General features: G+C 44.9%; 1 pseudogene; it reads right to left on the reverse strand.

Moving 5' to 3' along the window:
- Positions 1–655: 655 nt before the first annotated feature.
- Positions 656–774, reverse strand: LOC134984145 (5S ribosomal RNA; annotated as a pseudogene).
- Positions 775–7,766: the final 6,992 nt, after the last annotated feature.

Genomic DNA, 7,766 nt, shown 5'->3' on the forward strand with positions numbered 1-7,766 from the left:
ACCCCCATAGAGGGAGAATAAAATAGTGTGGCGCGCGTAGCGTGGCGAGCGCAGCGAGCCCGCAAGGGGCTCATTTGCGCTCGCCACACTGTCGGTCAGCCGGCGGTCGGGCTCCCGGCGCCGGTATGCTGGGCGCCGGGAGCCCGACCGCCGGCCAGCCGTAGTGAACCCGTAATAGGAGCATCACGATCGCTCAAACAGCTTTAGTGTTAACAAGCTTAAGCAGCGTTATATCGCTACAGTGTTTCAGTGCAAGGTTTACAGTATAAGAATATCCTTTCTGTGTGTTACATTCAAGGTTTACTGATTGTCATCTTGTGAGCGTCTGCGCCGCTCGTGATCTCCTCGTGGTCTCGAGCGTCCACTACGCTGATAGCGTAGCATTACGGTAGTCGCTCGCCTATAGCGTGCTCGACACCACGCATTAAGCTGTGAGCGAGCGTGCCGCATGTGCGTCTCGATCACGGCCTAGCGTATGCTACGCTAAATACGTACCCTTACGGTACCCCATACGCCAATTGCGTACTGTGTCTCTTACCCATTATTGTGAAGTTATAAGGTAATATAAATCAGCATTATCAGAGTAAAATTAAGAGTAGAAAATGAGAAAAGTGTGAATCTGCTGTCAGTGTTAAACACTGGACATGGTAATCGTGCTCTACTAAACTGGATCTTCCTCAGGAGTCTCCTACCTGAGTACTGATTCAGCCCGACACTGATTAGCTTCCAAGATGGGATGGATTCGGGCGTTTCCAGTGTGGTATGATAGTAGAGTGGTACATTGATGATTTTTGTCACTCTGGAGTCACTGATGAGAGTTCACAAAAAAATGAAAAAAGGTGGCAACAGAAAAGTAAAGTGGAAAGAGAGTAGATGGATCTGCTGCCAGCGTTAGACAGAGATGGGAGACTGAATCGTTGGTGAGAGTCCAGAAAGATAGAAAAGACATGAAAGAAAGTAATGTTGACATGGGAATCTGAAACTGGTGCAAAAAAAGGTCCTGATATTGGCAAACAAAGAATACTGTAAATAGTACCAGTATGGATGAACACACAAAAGCAACTTGCTGGGTTATCAGGTAATACTGTGGTAAAAATTAAGAAAATAAGCGAGATGCTTAATTAACAATTAGTGGCTATAAGGACTATAGCTGATAAAGAAAGGGCTAAATGAATCACGAGCAGAAAGATGGGGTGTGATTGTTCCATATAAACACTCAATGAACTGCTAATGTTGCACAAAAATATTGTATCAATTGGTACAGAAAACAAAGAAAAGAAGAAGAGATTTTATAGTATAATAAATGTCATTTGAAACTGCAATGAAATATTGTTGCAAAATACTAGAGATAAGCTAGGAGAACATATGTCTAATCAAAATGTGAATATTGTTGCCACAGGTTGATCCTGCGACAGGCTTGCTATATATGTAAATAAGCTCAAGTTTGGATCACTTTCATTAATATAAAAGAGACGTGGTGCCCCGCTGGTAGATAATTACATAATAATATATAAGTATTGATCTCCCGTAGCGGTGGTCTCTGATGTAAAATGCAGAAAAGTTTTGATTACCAATGAAATAGTGTGCCGCTGCGGAGGCTGGAATCCAGCGCAATGCAGATTCCTGTTTCCCTGGAGAGTATGACCCTGTGGAACGGCTCGGAGGAGTCGGCTGCGGAAGACGGCAAGAGAATCAGTCCGTTTAGGCAGACAGTAGGGCAGGTGAGCGGGACAGAAGACGACTCAAACAGGTTGGCTGCGGAAGACGGCAGGAAGATCAGTCCGTTTCGGTAGTCAGCAGGGCAGATGAGCGGGACAGAAGATGGCTCAGACGAGTAGGCTGCAGGAGGTGGCAGGAGGATTATTCCATGTTGGCAGACAGCAGGGCAGGCGAGCGGGACAGAAGACGACTCAAACAGGTCGGCTGCGGAAGACGGCAGGAAGATCAGTCCGTTTCGGTAGACAGCAGGGCAGACGAGCGGGACAGAAGATGGCTCGGAGGAGTAGGCTGCAGGAGGTAGCAGGAGGATCAGTCCATGTTGGCAGACAGCAGGGCAGGCGAGCGGGATGGAAGACGACTCAAACAGGTTGGCTGCGGAAGACGGCAGGAAGATCAGTCCATTTCGGTAGACAGCAGGGCAGACTAGCGGGACAGAAGATGGCTCAGACGAGTAGGCTGTAGGAGGTGGCAGGAGGATCAGTCCATGTTGGCAGACAACGACAAAGGACAGAAAAAGGATTGTCTCTTCGTTGGCGCACTTTAGAGAGAGAACATTTTTGTTTATTTAAAATATAACTTTTATTAGTATCTAATGAATAAAAAATTGCCTAGCAATTGAGAAACATATAGGTGAAAAAAATGTATAAATAAATTGTGCACTGGAGTGAATTAAATTATGTGCTTGAAAAGTTTTTAATAAATAAAAGCTGATTCACTGTGCTGTGACAATTGCTTCACTCAATTTTATTCTGAATAAATGTCACTGACTTTGTACTCATTTATTTATTGGTATTAAATGATTAGATTATCAACTTATCTTGGTACTTGTTATGCATCAATATGAATCAAGACAGCATATCTTGCACGTATTATATGTAGGTAAGTAGTCCCAGTATGAAACAGACCTAAGGTAAGTATTGAAGTCAAAAATAATAGGACAAATTTAGTCCCTTATTGTGCATCTAAATGTAATGATGTAAGTTAATTATACTATGAGATGGAATTGTTGGCAGGAAAAAAGCATGTCGTCCATAGTTCCTATTAAAGGAATTCCATTGGCTCAAGACCCTGGTGTAAACCCTGTCAGTTAATCTTCCACATACAATAAGATCATGTCTATTGCATGGGTCTAGATGTAGCATGTATCATGACTCCATTGACAATGATCTTTTAAATAGTATGTAATTACAGGTTGTTATACACCTATTTAATCAGGTCTATTGTGTGCCAAGTCCTTTTGAGATAATTAAATACCAGATAGAAATATTGATATGCTAGGGCTGGTGTTCTGAGTATTCACTGGCTGCTCGCCGCATTCTCACTGCCTCCAATGGTTAATGATGATAATACACGTTATGGGTGGGTAAAAGCTTCCCAGGCTTTATTAATTTCAGAATCAGCTTTATTGGCCAGGTGTACTCACGTACACTAGGAATTCTTTGTGGTACAATGCATCGCCAAGCAGCAACATGGAGGAAAAAACGTAGCATACATTACAAACATTACACATATGAGTTCATACTGCACATATGCAACTGTACAGTAGACATATTATACATTTAAGACTAAAAACTAAGGCTGCTTGGCAGAGCAGCACCGAGGCAGCCATCCGCGGCGCCAACTAGAACTCACACAATGCACATAATACAGAAGATTTAAGTATTACATCAAAATATAAACAACACAGACAAAGACACAGAAAGCATAATACAGGTTTGGTGGAGGCATTTTGAGTAATAACCTCCAGGGGTTGTGTATTCCACCATCACAAGGCACCAGGTGCGGCAGCCATCTTAGGCGCACTGCATAGGATTACCCAGGGTGGAATAGTCCACCCCTAGAAGAGAACACAAAATGGGGAGATTGCAGAGTCCTTAAGTTCAGAGTAGGGTTCCAATAGAAACATCAGGTCCATGCATTTTTCATCCCATCCACAAGCGCACCAGATAAGGCAGCCATGTTGGGCGCACTACAAGGTTACACAGTGGGAGATGAGCCATATAGGGGCCAAATGCATGTATGGGAGAACTGACACGTGTGTAGGAGTATGCTATACCCTGCATGGAAAGATCCAAATGAAGCACACCCCGCCCACGGAGGAACCATCCGAGGCAGCCATGTGGGGCGCACTGCATAGGTTACTGCTGGCAGGGTGTGCAACCAATGGAGGTACACATTACGGGAATAGCACACAGTGGGGTGGAAGTACCGTGTAAGAAGAAAGAGAAGAGAAAGACACATTTGCAGGGAAAAAGCTGTACTAACATTATTTTGTGAAAAAGATAAATGTCCTGGTCTCATGAGAGCAGTGCGGGTGGGTGTGAGAATGTGGGGTGCACACTAATGTCCAATGGAACTGACCCACACATAACAATAAACCTGCCATGTCCTGCCAAAAATTACATTATGCTTTGGACTGACAATTCTTCATAAATATCATTGAAGAGGCACTAAGGATTCTCCACTAATAATAATAGTATATATAATGTGGGTGCCTCACGTTAAACTTAGTATGTCTGTTCCATGCGGTGAGACTATCTGACACCTAAAATTGTGCCACAAATGTGCACATCAATCAGAACAGGTGGATGTATACACAGCGCATCACACGGTAATTAGTATTGTTGTACCTGGATGCTAAATTTTGTATGCACCATTAAGTATTACTTCTATATATTGCTTAATGCATATACGTGCAATATGACGGAGATGCTCATTTGTTACTGCATTTTTACCTTATGCGTGAGTGCCGAGTACACAGCAATCTACATTTGAGACAGACTGACAGTTGCTGGTGCATTGTCAGTGCCAGTGTTCTCGTCTAGTCTTCTCATGCTAAGGCACCAGCAACGTATTTACAGACCACACAGGACTCTCATTCTGGGCTGCAGTCCCACTTTCTGCTAGCCTTCCATTTATGGTGTTTTTGAGCACGTCCCACTTCTGCATCCAGCTGCCAGTTGGTTAAATTGGGCATCAATTCAGGTACCGACAGAGACTTTTGCCATGGAAGTTACCATCTCCAGCGAGGCAACTTTGGACCTGATCCAGCGTGATGCTAGTGAACGTCTTAGCTTCTCCAATGTTGAAGCCAACTCCATACTGGTGGGACAAAGGCTAGATGACAATCCTATTATCAATACCAATGAGGAACTTTACAGAAAATGGCTGAAAATGAAACAAAGGGAGGTAGATTTTCTCTACCACGGCATTTCTTTATCTGACTATTATCGATCTAATCTAATCCCTAGGGGATTTAGGATCCGCAACTCCCCCACTATAGGTCGGTTCAACACTACCTTCTGTAGACGTTGGGTAGCAATCCTCAACAAATGCTCCATGGATCTATTGTTACTAGTGGTTGAGGAGTCGACACGGGAGCTCAACCTGGTCCGGGAGCAAATTCAGCAATTTGAGGCAATACATAAACCCACGCTACAGCTGGACACTCAGAATGAATGGGTAACCAAGCTCACTACACAAATAGAGCAATACCGCCAGGAGCTAGTGCGATTCAAGAAAGAGAAACTAGCCACTGTTCAAAGGGATTATCAGCAACGTGAGGTATACCCTTGGCTGGGTGGGTCCAGGACGACCAGGGACCAACAACAGTGGCGGTCTTACCCCCGGAGGAGGCGTGAACAACAACTTGGGGCTAGTACCTCAGCCAGCGACTCAGAAGGAGCCTCTGGGTCCTTATCTCAATCAGATGGCAATTTCCCTTTAGGCCAAGGCCCATCGGGTGTGCGGACTCGATCCAACCGCACCCCCCACGCAAGAAGAGGGAGAGGACGCGGAGGTCGCGGCAGAATCAAAGAATTGCCCGCACCAAAACCACCCAGAGTTTAAAAGAGCTGGTGTTTAACCTGTCTTCAGTCCCTCTTTCTGATCAAGAATATCGACTGTTAGCGAAGGGCCTCTCCTTTGTCCCCACAGTTCCAGCGGATCCCCTGGAATGGAAAGTTGAAGTACACCGTCTGGGACGATCTCTTAGGCGACAAGAATATTTTAACACCCATACAGTAGACAATTTGCATCCAGAGGTTCCAGCCCAGTTGCGACGAATAGCCCCTCGGTCTCACTTTGACCCCCCAAGCCTTAATCCTTCTATACGGACATTCTTACGTATGCTTGAAGCAGAGGAACTTACTCCCTCGTCGGATGGGGTTTATCCCAATTTACCTAAAACCGAACTGGTCACTTTAAAAGCTTTGTCGGCCCGCACCGACATTATTATACGTAAGGCGGATAAGGACGGGGCTATCGTTGTGCTGAATTTTGAAGATTATGTCAGAGAATGTGATCGGCAGCTGAATGACAGTAAGGTCTATAGAAAACTCACTAGGGACCCCACCAAAGAATATAAAACAGAGCTTGACTCTATTTTACATCAGGCTAGCATAGCCGGTACCATCTCCAGTGAAGTGGTTCGAGCTCTTACCATTGAGCACCCCAAGGCCCCATTATTTTATACTGTGCCCAAGGTCCACAAGACACTGGTTGACCCTCCAGGCAGGCCCATTGTGTCTGCCAGGGGGTCGCTCTATCATCCAGTGTCGGTGTACCTTGACGCATACTTAAATCCATGCATTCAATCCCTTCCTTCTTACCTTCAGGACACTACGTCCTTACTACGTGAGCTTCAACTCCTGGGGAATATACCTGAGGGTACGTCATTATGCAGTTCTGACGTTACCAGCTTGTATACGTGTATCCCTCATGAAGCAGGTATCGAAGCGGTTAGGAGTTTACTTGAGGATAATGATTCCTACCAAGGGCCAGAGATTTCGTTTTTTCTAAATCTATTAGAAAAGGTACTTACCCGTAATTACTTTGTCTTTAATGGCCGTTTTTTGCTCCAATTAGCGGGGTGTGCGATGGGGTCCGCTGTGGCCCCGTCGTACGCGAACGCTTTCATGTACCAGCTGGAGAAACGTATGTTTTACCTTGATCCTGCCATTATGTCTCAAGTACTATACTATAGAAGATATATAGATGACCTTCTGGTTATATGGCTGGGGACTCGAGAAGATCTGATTGCCCTGTGGGAGGACCATAATGCCACTAAACACCCTGTGCAGTTTACGTATACAATAGACGGTTGTGTCATTAACTACCTTGATGTATTGATCACTGTCAAGGAGGGACAGTTGTCTACCTCCATGTATGTCAAGAAAACTGACAGGAATATGTTGTTAGAGCATTCTAGTTTTCACCCGGCCCCATTGCGTAAGGGTTTACCATTTTCACAATTTATGCGTGTAAGACGCATCACGTCAGACCCCCAAGAAACTGAGTTAGCCATGGATGCCATGCAGGCTAAATTTATTGAACGGGGTTACCCGCATGGTATTTTACAACAGGCTAGGTCAAAGGCCCTTAGTATCCCTAGAGCAGAGGCCCTTAGTCCCTCGAGCCGTAGCCACTCTAATCGTGGCCCCAAACTTCCTTGGGTTAACAGATATACGGTAGCCAGTACTAGGAGGGTACGTAGGGCTAAGTCATTGTGGCCTATTATTCAGACTGAGGGGTCATTATCATCTTTGGCTAACACGTCACTTTTACCTAGTCATACCAGAGGACGTAATATAGGGGATCACATAGTCAAACTGGATGTCTCTAAAATGACAGGTATACAGGAAACACATTTCCTGAGAACTAAACTAGGGTGTTTCAGATGTTTGGGGTGTGCCACATGTAACACCCTTATGACAGGTAGTACCTTTAACCATCCCCATACTGGCAAGAAGCTGCCTATTCGCCATCGCCTAACTTGCACATCCACACATGTAGTGTATCTATTAATATGCCCATGTGGCTTAGCCTATGTAGGTAAAACCATTCGCCAGTTTCGTGAGCGAATGGCACTACATAGAAGTGCTATAAAAAAAGCTTTTGAAAAGGGCAATAGTGACCAACCGTTTGCACGACATTGTCTGCTGCACAAACATGGGATACCTAGTATTAGGGCAATGTTGATTGACCATGTTCCCAGAAACCTCAGAGGGGGTGACCGTGATAGAATCCTACTACAAAGAGAATCTAGG

The sequence above is a fragment of the Pseudophryne corroboree genome (genome assembly GCF_028390025.1).
Source record: "Pseudophryne corroboree isolate aPseCor3 chromosome 3 unlocalized genomic scaffold, aPseCor3.hap2 SUPER_3_unloc_38, whole genome shotgun sequence".
Taxonomy (NCBI): Eukaryota; Metazoa; Chordata; class Amphibia; order Anura; family Myobatrachidae; genus Pseudophryne; species Pseudophryne corroboree.